Here is a 14,846-nt window from a genome sequence, read left to right on the forward strand (position 1 = left end):
AAGGATATTGGCCTGTATTCTTATTTATTTATTTGCTTGTTTGTTTGCTTATTTATTTACTGATTGATTGGTTGATTGTTGTGTCCCTATCTGGTCTTGGTATCAGGGCAATGCTGGCTTCATAAAATGGATTTGGAAATATTTAAAGAATCTTTATTAGTAGTAAAATATTTGACAATGAAGGTAAATTAGAGGAAAATTCAAATAAAATATTTGGATAAAATTCTTTTTAATCTTTTGGCATTGGATGTGTATCTCAGAGCTCCTGATGACAAGGAAACTACAATCTGTAGGCACATCTGAGGTGTGTGGAGAGGAGAATAATGAATATTGGTCAGGTGATGACACCTTGGAGTGTGAGCTCCCTGGAAGCAGGTGTGGCATTCTCCACGCCTCAGCATCCTCCACACTGCCTGGTCCATAGGACGCTTTCAGGAGGATTACATTCGAGCCTTCTTGAAGATAGAGGGGCAGTAGGCAGGGGTAGTTTGTTTTACAGATGAGGAGCTGATACCTAGAAAAGGGTGAATTGCCCAAAGTTTTTAGCAACGAGTAGCCAAGTCAGGCCAGACCTCATACCTCCTGACCCCCTGACCACTAAGTACCCTTCTCATCCCCACAAGGTTGCTCAGTCACCACCATGATGGGAAGTGGACCAGCTCCTCTCTGCCTGTCTCTGGAACACCTTTAGGTATCATAGGCAGAACAATGACCCCTCTGGATGTCTACCTCCCAGGCCCCCAGAATTCATGAATATGTAAGATCACGTGGTAAAGGGCACTTAAGGCCCATGGAATTAAGGTTGCTAATCTGTTTACCTTGAAATAGGATTATTATCCTGGATTATCCAGTAGGCCCAGTGCTGTCCCAAGTCCTTAACTGGAAAAGGGAGGCAGGGGAGAACTAGAGATGTCAGCACGAAAAAGATGAAGCCTGATGCTGCTGGTTTTGAAGACAGAAGAAGGACCACAAGCCAAGGAATGCTCTAGAAGCTGAAGAAGGCAAGGAAATAGATTCTCCCTCAGGTCCTCTAGAAAGAATGCAGCACTGCCAATACTCTGATTTTGAGTTCACTGAGACTCAATTTGGACTTTTGACTGCTAGAACTATAAGATAATAAACTTGTGTTGTTTTGAGCAACCAAGTTCATGGTACTATGTTAGAGCAGCAACGGCAAACTAATACAATGGATATTCCTGGATTCCTGGCAGGGCACCTTTGAAAAGAGAAGATTGTGACCTCTCTCAGCGAGGGGAGAGGCGTTGGGCAAAGCCCACCTGTTTATAGTTAGCCATCATGCTTAGTTTAACTGTTTACTAATCCAATTAGCAATTTATCCATCAGCTGTGATAAATCATTTTTAGGTTAAGATCAGGTGAAGTTCCTAATGAAGCATTGGAGGAAAAATGCCCTAAAGAAGGCCTAAGTGAACCCTTATGACAAGCTTCTGAAGTGGGTATTGTTATACCCACTTTATGGGTGAGGAAACTGAGGCTCCAGAGGGAATCAGTACACTGTCCAAAGTCCCATAGTGAATGGCAGAGTCAGGGCTCGAACCCAGGTTTGCCTGACCTCAAGTACTTTCCTGCTGAATACGTTATAGAGGAATTTCAGATTCCCTCTGTGGAGACCCGTACTCTGCCCACTACAGTGCTTACGTTAAGTTACCGCACATGCTCCCTGTGTTGCCTGGATTTTATCCGTCATTTCCCCCACGGAGTTCTTGCCCCTTTAATTAGATCATGCTCTCTAAGAGGTAGCAATGGCTCCTTCTGAGTTTTGCTCAGTACCTGGAGCCTGCTTTAGAGGCTCACCAAATTCCTCTTAGAGGAAACAATGAAATCTGCCAGGAGAGAAAGAGGAAACTCCTTCCTCTATTTTCAATCTGTGGGAAATTCCCACCTCCTTTCCCTGAAATCCTAAACCGACTTTTGCAGTTAGCCACTACTGGATATCGCAGCAAAGGTGGGTGTATTAGCCTAGAAATTTTTTTTAGTAAAAGTTTTAAAAACTCAACATTGAAGGTGGGAAATACTTGGTAGTCTTTGATGTGCATGAGGCAAGTTGGCTAGAGTTTTGGTAGGGGGTGCGACATTACACACACACACACACACATATGCACCTCTTTACCAAATATGAAAGATTCTCTCTGCTTCCTCAATCCTCGGATAATGGTCGGTTTTAATTCCTGGGAGCCTCTCTATTGCTGTTCTGGGTGGATGGAGAGGTCTTTTGCTTTACTTTGCTCAGTAAAATCCTTCAGGATTCCTGCATCCCTTCATTGCATGGTGCTACAAAACGGGCCAGGGAGTTTGGGCAGCGATGTGGGGGGGTGGAAAATACGCTGGCTCTGAAGCAGGAGCACTAGGCCTTCTCCAAGGTCAGGCACCTAAACCCGGGGCCTTGAATATTCCTTCCCCTGTTTCAATGAAAGGTACACATGTGCATACTCAAAATCTACTTAATTGACAAATTGATGTGTGTCTCTGGGATTGTTTGTGCAACCAACTGCATGCGAATCTGAGAGAGGCGAGGGCGTCAGAAGGGCGAGCTGGGATATTTTAATATTCAGTATTTCCAGACTCAGCAGGCAGCAGGCTAAATCTGTCCGCTGATGGGCAGACATGAATTATGAAACCACTCACGTAGGTTGAGAGGTTGCCCGGAGCTGGGCAAGTATCGCCACCAGTGTCTCTGCAGGCTGGCTGGGGGTGGGGTCGCTCCCGGTCAGCAGAGATGGTCTGTGGACAGGTGCGTGATCACAGTGCGGGTGTGGCCCCAATGCAATGGGCCCCCCAGCGGCCCAGAGACAAGATGGGCGGTGCGTCGCAGAACCGGAAAGGAGCCACAGGCTGACCCCGGCTTTCTGTGTGGCTGGAGGGGGAGGCGGCCCCCTAGTGGCAAAGGTCCGCACAGGGCCGAAGTTCAACGAGTCCCAGAGACTAAAGGTGACCTTCCTGCCCTGGGTTCTGATGCCGCCTCCCACGACCGGGGGCCGAGCCGGCTGGGGGTGCCCCAAGGTGAGGCTGGGAGGCCAGGTCTAATCATCAAGGCGAGAAAACTGAAGCTAGGGGTTGGCGAGGGGATGGTGGTGGTGGACTGTGTCTAAGGGCCAGGGAAGAGAATGAACGAGTCAAGCCTGTGCAATAGTATGTTAACAAGTCAATAATAACCATTTACTGCTGATCTGTGTCTAAGACGGTGCTGAGCACATGACACGAATTTTCCCAATTCCTCACAGCAACCCTATTCATTAGATATTATTTCCCCATTTATAGACAAGAGGCAAAGAATCATTAATGTGTCTGTGGTAGTTAACAGTTGGGTGATGTCACGTAGGCACTTTACAAGCATTATGTCACATAATCTTCATGCTTATTTTAGGAGGTAGGTCTCATTACTCCTTATGTCAGTTATATCACCCAAGAAGCCAGGCCTAAAGAGGGTGTGTTATCAGTAAGCGTTTACAACACAGCAACCCACCCCCAAACGTAGTGACTTGAGACGGCAAACCCTCATGTAGTTTTCAGTGCAGTGAGTTGACAATTTGGGCTGGGTTCCCCTGGACAGTCCTTCTAGTCTCAGCGGGGCCATGGAGAGCATCACGCATCTATGGTCAGATGCTGGTCAGCGAGGAGGTGCCCCCACTCAAGGGGACTGGTTGGTTGTAGGCTGGGGTGAGGGTGGAGACTGGCACACTTGTGTCTCATCATCTAGTCGGCCAGCCTGGGTTTGTGGCCGGGCAGGGGTCTGAGAGGGAGCTTGGAAACACGCCAGGTCTCTTGAGGCCCGGTCTCCAAACTGGTGAAGGTCACGTCTGCTGCATTCTATTAGCTAAAGCAAGCCCGGGACCAAGGGACAGGGAACACAGACTCCGGATGGGAAGGGCTGTGAAATCACAGAGCATACGGTGAGTGAGGATACAGGGAGGGGTGGAGAACCAGGCCCATTTTTTTTTTTTTTTTTTTTGCAATATATCACTAGGTGGGAATGGGGAGCATGTGAGGGAACCGGTCTGGGTGGGGTGAGATTCCCAGGTGGGAAGAAGAGTACACGTCTCTGAAAGGCAGGCTGGTGTGCCTGGAATACGGGAGGAGAAATGTGGAGGAGTTAGGGAGGGGGTGCTATTCTGAGCACTCATCTGGGTTAACTCAGTCCTCATGACAACCCCACGAGGTAAGTGCTGTGGTGTCTTCCCCTCTTTCCAGATGGGGAAACTGAGGCGTGGAGAGGTCAGACAATAGTCTAAGTCCCACAGCTAGAAGCGTCAGTGTCAGGTCTCCAACGCAGGGGGTCCAGCTCCAAAGCCCACACCCTGAACCACTTGCCACACTGCTGGCACCACAGCAGGGACGAGAAGGGACAAGGCAAAGAAGAGTGTGGCGCATAGTATGAGGGCAGATGTTGAAACTACTGTCCTGAGAGGCCTAGAGACACTAGGGTAGAGATTCCCTGTCACTTCCTTTTCTTTAAAGAGTCTATTTATTTATTTTGAGAGAGGGGTGGGGGGAGGGGCAGAGAGAGGGAGCCAGAATCCCCAACAGGCTCTGAGCTGTCAGCACAGAGCCCAACGTGGGGCTCGAACCCACCAACTGTGAGATCATGACCTGAGCCGAGATCAAGAGCCGGACACTTAACTGACTGAGCCACCCAGGCACCCCCCCGTGTCACCTCCTGTCTGCTCAAGAGTAGGACTGCTTATTTCTGTTTGGATGTGGGAAGGAGCTAGTCTTTCTGATTCTGTGACCCTACAAATAAGTGCATAATAATGTCAAATGTATTCGTGAAGATATTTTTTCTTTAAGCAGCAGGAACTGATTCCATCTAGCTCAAGTTTAAAATGAAGTATTTCTTGGAAAAGTGCTGGGAGAGCTCACAGAATCAGCCCGTCCTAGGAAGGGCAAGAACTAGACAAGCCCCCGGGACCTGAGCTGCTGGCAGCATTTGGTGGGCTCACTTTCTCATTTGCTGACAGCCATGTGACTTGGGTGTAAAAACATCCCATCACTATGACTTCTTGTTTATGTCTTGACTTCCCACGAGAGAGAATCTGGCCCAACATTGTTTTTACACTGGACAACCTGGATCTGTCCAGGGGAACAGGGACATGAGCACAGCCACGGCCACTGGGGGAATCTGTATGAAGCCATCTTGCTTGGTGTCTAACTGCTTGGTGGCAGAATTAAGTTCTAAGCACCGCTCCCTACATCCACCTGGATAGTTCTAAGGACATAGCTTGTCCCAGGGAAAGGAATAGGCTTCCGTCTCCCAGGGATCCTGAAGTTCCAGAGATTCTGACCAAACTCACACCCTGCAGCTTTATTGCAGATACAGATTCACAGCAAGAACATTTGAATATGATTTTATTAATTGCGTTTTTTCGAGTCCAGCAGTTTTCATTAAATTACAACAATCCAAGGCAGATGATATCCTTAAGCTCAAACAATTTTGCCATGCAAAGATTATATTTATATGAGAGTGCTTTTCAGTCCTGACTTCCTAAGTGATCGGCTTATAAAATATTTATTAGTGGTTCAAAAGCATTGCTTTTGCAAATTCAGTATCTTCTTTAGGATAGATTTCAGGGCAGACGGCTCTTCTGGGTTTGAGTTCACGGTGTGATGTGCAAAGATACTTCCTTGTGTTTACTGAGGGGTGAAGTCAGGCTCTGTAGGTGGTCAGCTCCTTGTGTGATTTGCCCCAAGACTGAAAGGCGACTTGCACAGATTAAATGAAATCCACGGTTTTCAAAAATAAATTTGGCTACTTAAATTTCTAGATAGGAGTTCATTTTTTTCTCTTTTTAAACTTTACTTATTTATTTTGAGAGAACAAGAGAGAGCGGGGGAGGGGCAGAGAGAGGGAGACACAGAACCCCAAGAATCCGACGTGGGGCTCGAACCCAGGAGCCGTGAGATCATACCTGAGCTGAGATCAACAGTCCGACGCTTAACCAACTGAGCCATCCAGGTGCTCTGATGGGAGTTTCTTATACATGGGCACAACTGGCTTCCATATAAATATTTTATAATTGCTCATTCTGATTCTCGCCATAAATATGATTTTCATGGGCATGTAGTCTATTAGGAGAATATTTGCAGTGGGAATTTAAGATACTCAAGATACTCATCAGGCCTGGATCTGCCATCAATCAATTCATGATATGACCTTAGGCAAACACTGTATTTTGTTTGTTTCAATATATCAAACTGAAATTGGTAAATATCAGTTAGGAATGTGTTTAGCTACAAATAATGGAAAACCTGATAAGAGTTTATTTTTCTAACATGACAAACCAAGAGGCAGGGAGTCAAGAATTGGGATGTTATTTAGGAGCCAGGCTCCTCTGTTTTTGCCATAAGCCTGTGGTTTTTTTTTTTTTTTTTTCTTTTTAAAGTTTATTTATTTTGAGAGAGAGTGAGTGAGAGCATGAGCTGGGAGGGGCAGAGAGTGAGAGAGAGAGAGTGAGAGGGAGGGGGTGAGAGAGAATCCCAAGCAGGTCAGTGCAGAGCCCGACATGGGGCTCAATCTCACAGACTGTGAGATTATGACCTGAGTTGAAATCAAGAGTTGGAGGCTTAACTGACTGAACCACCCAGGACGTCAGCCTGTGGTTTTTGTCCTGATGGCAGAAAGTTGGCTGCTATACCTTCAGAAGGAAGGAGAGGGAAGGGTAGAGGGAAATCCTAGCTGAGTTTGTTCCCCCTGTTTTTTGGGAGGTAACTAATGTCCTGGAAGTCCTCTACCCACAAATAGTCTTCTCTTTACATCTCATTTGCCAGAACTGAAATATGGCCACTCCTACTCACAAAGGAACCTGGGAAGGCCATCCTCTTATTTGGCCATATTGAAGCCCTGCATCAAATCAGGGGTCTGTTGGGAAAGAAAAATTAGGAGTATTGGGCAGGAATTTAACTGTGCCCTTTTATCCCAAAGGGGCAGAAGAGAACAGTCACTCATTGGTTCAGTTGGTCTTTTAGCGGCGGTAAGCGTTGTGTTAAGCCCTTTTACCAGCCAACTCAAGTTCATTAAGGTAGGTGTGGCAGGCGGGAACTCTAGGGTAGAGGTGAGGAAACTGAGGCTGGAAGGCATTAAGTAAATCGCTCCAGGTAGCAGACAGCAATGAATTAAAATGTATCTTGCCTGGGTGGCTCAGTTGGTTGAACAACTGACTCTTGATTTCAGCTCAGGTCACGATCTCACAGTTCATGGGATCAAGGCCTGTGTGCTGACAGCGTGGATTTCTCTCTCCCTCTTTCTGCTCCTCCCCTGATTGCTGGCATGCACGTGGGTGCTCTCTCTCTTTCTCAAAATAAATAAATAAACTTAAAAAAAAAAAAAAGAATTTCTTCCTTAAAAAGAAAAAGAAGTATCTCCTCTCTCCTTACTGGCTTCAGAAGTGGAGGAGGTCCCAAGTTACTCAGAATTGTTACTCTGTTGGGCCTCCAAGGGAGGAGCTAAAGCACTTTCTTCCTTCTTTTCACTCCTCACCCTGAAGAAGGTGGGGCCTGGGGATAAGGGAGGATTTCCAGAGGCTCCCATGTCGATATTTGGGGATGCTGAGACTCTTGTCCAGACCTGTGCTTCCCTGCTCCGACATCCTCTTTCCTTCCCAGATCTCCTGGAGCAGGATCGCTTCCTCACTGTGGCCCCTCTGCAAACTTCACGCTCCTTACCTGCACTGACGCGAGAGCAACAGAGGAGTCAATTGCCCCCAGCTCCTGATAGCAAGTGACATTGATTAGCCGGCTCCTGCAAAGGGCGATGTGGTAAATAATCGAGCACACGGCGTTGGCAGCCTTTGAATCACGCCTGGCCACTTCCTCGCTATGTGATTTGCAAGTTGATAGCTGTACCCCTCAGTCCCCCCATCTGTAAAATGGGTGATAATAATAGTAACCATGTCATACGGTTGTTGGGAGACTCGATGTACACAAAGCACTGAGAACAATGCCTACCACAGCCAACACCTGTGTGTGCTTAAGTCCGCTCCTTCTGGATGTCCTTTCAGGCATCTTGGTGATTAACTTGCTTTTATAGATTTGTTCTTTTGTATCTCGAAAGCCAAGTCTCCCGGGGTTGTTCTTAAGTTACTATTTGTTTTTAATGAATCCTGTAGTTATCAATTAATGCCTCGGTTCCTGCTGTTAATGCAGAGCGAGAAAAATAACAGCTAATATTTCAGCTCTTCTGCCTTTCTAAAACACAGATTAGCGGTACAGAGTGCGGTATGCCCCCTGGAGTCGTGTCGTATGGTGGCCCCCTCCGATCAGTCAACTTGGGAGGGATGGGTTGGTAAATAGTGAGGATCACTTTGTTTGCTTCACACTTGGGGCTGAGCCTGCATGTTTTCCCTTCGCTGTTTTTCTTGGCACCGGCTGTAGTTTCTACACACGCATTTCAGCCACGAGTGTATGTGCCCACATGTTGGTGAAATATATTCCTCAACATGGATCGTGGTGGGCCCAAGGGAGACCACCTTCAGTCTGCTGCTCTTCTGTGTTTCCTCAGTCGCTGCCAGCAACACGCCATTTGGAGACAGGAGGTCAAAGCCCCAGGTTCCAGACCCTCGCCCTCGTCTGCTGTCACCTCAGGCCATGATATCGGGCAGGTTGCTCTCCCATGTGGGCCTTCAGCCTCCCCTTCCACGACATGATCCCCTTCCAGCCCTACAGTTTTCCAGGATTTTCTGAAAGACGCTCTTGGACTTGGGAAGCACAGCGTGCTGGGGAGACCTTGGTTTTGAAGTTTTCCACTCGAAGTTTGCCTTAATTTATTGGGCATCTTGTTGCTGAAACGTACAATCAAGAAAGAACAGACTGAAGTTCCCTTTCCTTCCCCAAATGTGATGCTTAAATAAAATTCCGTTTCATGGAGCAGACACAGAGGAGTAGAGACGGATAGGGTTTCCCTTGTCTTTGAGCAGTCCCAGAGGAGGCTGGAAACAGCAGGACGTCCCTCCAACCAGATGGGCCTCTGAGCCTGGAGAGCCAGGCAGTCACAGAGAATAGAGAAATCAAGGGCGGAAATGGGGAAAGGCTGGCCGCTGGATGTCGGCTTATTCTCGCAGCTGAATGTAGTCAGCCTGGAGGCCAGGGACAAGAGGGGGAAGGTTCACATGGGCTGGCGGGCTGGGGCGCTCCGTGACATAGTTCAGGTCTGATGAGAAATTGGCCCATTGAGCTAACTGTGAATGCAAGACTTCCTTGAGAGCAGGGCCAGCCTCAGGGGACACTGGGACAGGGCAGGGTAGCTGGTACTCAGCCTCCCCTTTGGTGGCTTTGCCTCATTTCTCCTGAAGCAGGTATCTAGGGCTTGCCCTGCCTCCAGAGCCCTTCCCACATGCCTCCCCTGGCCCAGTCTTGATTTATCCAGTGACACTCTTGTCCTCAAATGTTTTCCTGCTCCCTTCCTTTCATCATTAATCTTCTTAAAATCTTACTCGGGGGATAGCACGGCGGGGTAGAAGGAGTCGTGGCCTTCGGACTCCATCTTGCATGGTGATGGTGGTGTTTTCGCTCATAACAATGGGGACCTGGGTGAGTTACTTGGTTTCCCTTAGCCTCAGTCTTCTCACCTTTGAGATGGGTACAGTAATCCATAATGTAAACAGTCCTTCCCCCTTATCCTTGGTTTTGCTTTCTGCCATTTCAGTTACCTGCAGTCAACAGCGGTTTGGAAACGAGGGGTCCCCCTTCTGACGGATAATCAGAAAGTCACAAGTAGCCTAACACTACGTCGAAATGCCCACGTTGCTCCCTCACTTCATCTCCTCACACAGGCATTTTATCATCTCACATCGTTACAAGAAAGGTGAGTATAGGACAATAAGATATTTTGAAAGAGAGAGAGATCGGTCACACTCATATAACTTTTATTATAGTATATCGCTACAGTTCTATTAGATTATTGTTCTTAATCTCTTACTGTGCCTAATTTATAAATTGAACTTTATCATGGCTATGTAGGCACAGAAAAAACATAGTATATATAGAATTTGGTACTAACTGTGGTTTCAGGCATCTGCCAAGCATCTTGGAACATATCCCTCGCAGATAAGGGAGGCTACTGTAGCATTATTGAGATAATTCGACGAGATACAAAGGTTAGCTCAAAAAGAAAACCACCCCAAGGCAAATTATTTCCTCCTTCTTGTCCCATTTGTACTTCCTCTGTATTACAATCTGGGGGATTGAAAACACTTACGGATCCCCGGGATCCACCCCATCCCCCAGTGGGAATCAGTATGCTCTAAAAGCTCCTCGGGTGACTGGTGCGGCCTGGGTGAAAACCCACTGCCCTCAGACATTGCTGATTAAGACTTTGCTCTCCGAACCCAGTGCTGCTTCGAGTCCCATCCCATTGGACCCGACTCCAAAAGTCAGTTTGTCTTCTGTGTTTTAATCTGACAAATGGCAGATGATTAATCAAGGTTTGTGTGCCGGATCCCTCCCTGAGCCCAGGATATTTGTTTTCACTGGCATCTTGACAGGAGCAGGGACATATTCTCTTCTGGCACTAAGGGGAGGGGCAGGGTGGGTAAAGATTTACTGAAATGTTGTGGCAGAGATGATTGGCTGAAATCGAGACATTCTCTGGGACAGTGACTGAGAATCAGTGGGGCCAGGTAGGGCTGGCGAACCAGATGGGCAGATTTCCTGTCTACATTCAGCAGTGCTGAAGCAGGGAACCGGGCAGCCAGGCCAGGATGAACATGGTGAATTTAGAAATCGGGGGATCGGGGCAGGATGTGCCTCACTGTGACGTGTGGCTCGGGAAGGGAAGCAGGTGTTTATGGCTGAAAATGGCTTTCCGAGTTAGTCCTTCTTCCTCCCAGTTACATCTTGCAGGACACTGTCAAACTATACTCTTGATCCACCCAGAGGTCTTCTAAAGATAATTCCCATACAGTCTGAAGCTTCCTGCACCTCTCTGCTTGGGGGTGTTCTCTGGCCTTGGGAGCTTGGCCCTCACTTGATGGAGGGCTGGAAGTATTGGGAAATTAATGGCTCGGGTGCCACCTTCATATGGAGGAATGTCAGTTAGCGGATGAACACCCCAGCTTCCCTGCCCTTTGGTGGAACAGTCCTCAGGCATGTTCTGCACAGTTTCTTAGAAAGTCTCCTGTGTGACTGAGCCCCACATGCCACAGTGACAAGCCCCTCACCATGAACCCTTTGCTGGCTTTCCTTCCTTCCCTGTCTCACTTCCCTTCAGGGGTCTTCATGGATGGAGAGGGGAAGGAAAGCACGGTAAGTACAATGCTTCACAATCTGTAGGTTGTGACCCATGAGGGAGTTACAACGTCCATTTTTATTCACTGATTTTGAGAAAGAGAGGGAGAGACAGAGAGTGAGTGTGTGAGTGGGGGAGGGGCAGAGAGGGAGAGAGAGAACCCCAAGCACACTCCATGCTGTCAGCACAGAGCCTGATATGGGGCCCGGTCCCATGAACCGTGAGATCATGATCTGATCTGAAATCAAGAGTCGGACTCTCAGCCAACTGAGCCACCTCGGTGCCCTGCAACATCCATTTTTAAAAAATGAAAGAAAACGAATGTGCCATAGTAAAGTATGCTACTCGTTGTAAGGGTACATACTGTTATATGAAAACTTCATTTCAGTCATGTGTGAATATGCTCATGTGCTGGTGAAATATATTTCTCAACATGGATCATGCTCAAAAATTTTGAAGGCACTGCCATTGTGGGCCTCTGTGGTTTTTGTCTTCTCAGGATCCATTCTTGCCTTTTTCTGCAGTAATAGTACCTGAGTATTCATCTCAACAAGGAAAGGGGACTAGGCCCCTAATTGGACATAGTTGTGATGTGACCATCAAACCAGGTGTTGCATCATTTCTTGGTCAAAAGATGGTCTCGTGACCCATGACAGGTCAGTCAGATGATTGTTCCAGGGAACTTCAATCTAGAGAGGACACATGAAAAGGCTGAAACTAGGGGCGCCTGGGTGGCGCAGTCGGTTAAGCGTCCGACTTCAGCCAGGTCACGATCTCACGGTCCGTGAGTTCGAGCCCCGCGTCGGGCTCTGGGCTGATGGCTCAGAGCCTGGAGCCTGTTTCCGATTCTGTGTCTCCCTCTCTCTCTGCCCCTCCCCCGTTCATGCTCTGTCTCTCTCTGTCCCAAAAATAAATAAACGAAAAAAAAAATTATAAAAAAAAAAAAAAAAAAAGAAAAGGCTGAAACTAGTTGAAGATGCTTCATTCAAAGAGGATGTCTGAACATTAACATATATATGTTTTCTGCTACCTAGATCTTTGAACTTCCTTATTTTTTCCCCCTTTCAAGATTTGGTTCTTGAACCATTGGATTGGTTATATGAAATACCTGTGGATTACTTCTTTATTATTATTATTATTAATTATTGTTATTATTTACCCCTTCTGTTGCTAGAAACCAAAGAACCCTCCCATACCTGAAGGCTTTGGAATCAGCTGATCCTAACTCTATTGCCACTTGCCTGTGTTACTGGAAAATTACTTTTCTAAGCTTCAGGTTCTTCTCTTATAAAATGAGGATAGTAACACCAGATTGGAGGGTGCAGAGGATATTGACATGGCCATTGGCCCTAGATCTTCAATTAATGGCAGCCACTATCCTGAGCCAAATTTTAATCATCTCTGCTTTACTAGTGATGACTTTGCACTTACTAAATATCTGCGGAGTGGATGAATGAATCCACATGACAAGGTAGATTTTCACAACTAAAACCCACAGCTGAACTTCTTTAAGGAGTTTCAACCCCTTGCATATGAAACATGTGATTTGTTGTTCAGAGACTGAATATGAGAACATCTCCATGACCTGGGGTTGGGCAAAAGAGTGCTTGATAACAAAAGCAAAGTCCATAAAAGAAAAAATTGTTAAGTTGAACATGATCAAAATTGAAAACTTCTGCTCGGTGAAAGACAGTGTTAAGAGAATAAAATGGCAACCTAGGGACTGGGAGAAAATATTATATAAATCACATATCCGACAAAGGTCTTGTATTTAGAATATACAAAACCTTAAAAACACACAACCTAATTTAAAAATGGGTAAAAGATGTGAACAGACATATTACCATAGAGGACGTATGGAGGGGCACAGAGGCACATTAAAAGATGTCGACACCATCAGGCATTAAGGAAAAGTAAATTAAAGCCATAATGAGACACAACTACATACCTATCATAATGGCTAAAATAAAAATACGGACAACATCAAGTGCAGAAAAGGATGCCGAGCAGCTGGAACTCTCCCACATTGCTGATGGGAATAAGACATAGTTCAACTACTCTGGAAGACAATTTGGTGGTTTCTTATGAAGTTAAACATACACTTACCACGTGGCCCAGCAATTCCATTCCTGAGATATGAAATGAAAACTTATGTTTACACAAATCCTGTGCACATATTTACAGCAGCTCTGATCATAATTATCCCAAACTGGAAACAATTCCAACACCCGTCGGCAGCTGAATGGATATGCAAGATTGTGGTGTATATATGTATACATTGTGCTAAAACTCAGTAGTAAAAAGGAACGAAGCATCGAGGCACACAACAAACTTGGATGAATCTCGGAGAGATCATGCTGAGTGAACGAAGCCAGTCTCAAAAAGTTACCTACCGTGTGATTCCATGTGTACCAGGACTGGGGGAGGATGGAAAGTTTGGCATGGAAAAACCATTGGCATGGGTGGAGGATGGAATTCTTTGGTGGGGATGGGACTGCTCTGTATCCTGATTATGGTGACGGTTACATGAATCCATACGTGTGTTAAAATTCATAGAACTGTAAATAAAAAGAGTCAACCTCCCTGTATGACAGTTAAAAAACCCTTCTCATCATGGAGCGTGCATATTCGTTTAAGTATTTTCCTGTCCTGTAGGTCTACACCATCCAATATGGCAGCCACGACTCATGTGTGCTAGTCCCAGTTGAGCAAGTATAAAGAGCACATCGGCTTCTGAAGACTTAATACAAAAAAAAAAAAAAAAAAAAAAGACACGCAGTATCTCAATAATATTTTATGATTACGTCTTGAAATAGTACTGTTTTGGATAGTTTGATTAAATAAAACATACTGTTAATTAACTTCACCTCTTTTTCCTTTTAAAGATCTGGTAACTAGAAAATCATAATACATAGCTTGGATGATATTTTGATTGGACGGTGCTGCTCAGGATGACACAATCAGGGAGGAATGGGGAGGTCTGGCTTTTTCTCTCTTCATCTGGATCAACAGGTGTAGGATGGCCCTACTCAGGGTTGAGCAAAACACATCTAGGCCCCTGCTTTTGGGGGCCGCTCCCTCCCTCCCAGTCTGTGCGAGAGGTGAATGCCATTCTCCACGTTTGTTGCGTCTGTCTGGCTCTTGCTAAGCTTTGGAGGAGAAGCAGGAGAGCGCAGGGTGAGACAGGGTGTATCAGAGGTAGGGCCAAGTGATGGGTCAGATGTGGGAGAATGGCAGGCTTTGGTTAGACTGGAGTGTGGATTCCATGTTAGCCACTAGGTAGCTGTGCAGCCCTTGGTCTTTCTTAGCCCTGGTTTCCTCCTGAGCAGGAGAGAATAAGAGAGTTCCCCCAGGGGATTCCTCGCTGCCTAGGGCTGTGGTAGGACAAACAGGACAGAGCGTGGAATGCACCCACCTGGCATGCCAGGGGTGGTCATTTTGCTGTTGTGACTACCACCCTCCCGCCTCACGCCCTGGTCTCTCCCTCCCTCCCCTTCCCTGCTCCCCAGTCTGTTGAACCTCGCAGGCACCCTGCCCAACTTTTCTCCCTGATTCAGCACTGAGAAATGCCAAGGCAAGCGTTCCCATGAAGCTGCTTGTCAGCAAACACC

The 14,846-nt window shown here is 46.6% G+C and overlaps 1 long non-coding RNA gene across 4 annotated transcripts; it reads left to right on the plus strand.

Annotated features, from left to right (window-relative positions):
• The first annotated feature begins 1,753 nt into the window (after positions 1-1,753).
• LOC123585522 lies at positions 1,754-14,275 on the plus strand. Of its 4 annotated transcripts, none has more exons than XR_006706259.1 (4): positions 1,754-1,965; positions 7,617-7,769; positions 9,655-9,813; positions 13,891-14,274. It is a non-coding gene; the product is annotated as an uncharacterized LOC123585522 (long non-coding RNA). The 4 variants fall into 4 exon arrangements; XR_006706260.1 differs by lacking the exon at positions 1,754-1,965 and adding an exon at positions 2,672-2,751; XR_006706258.1 differs by lacking the exon at positions 1,754-1,965 and adding an exon at positions 2,795-3,020 and having other exon boundaries at positions 13,891-14,273.
• Positions 14,276-14,846: the final 571 nt, after the last annotated feature.

This window comes from Leopardus geoffroyi, chromosome C3 (genome assembly GCF_018350155.1).
Source record: "Leopardus geoffroyi isolate Oge1 chromosome C3, O.geoffroyi_Oge1_pat1.0, whole genome shotgun sequence".
Lineage (NCBI taxonomy): Eukaryota > Metazoa > Chordata > Mammalia > Carnivora > Felidae > Leopardus > Leopardus geoffroyi.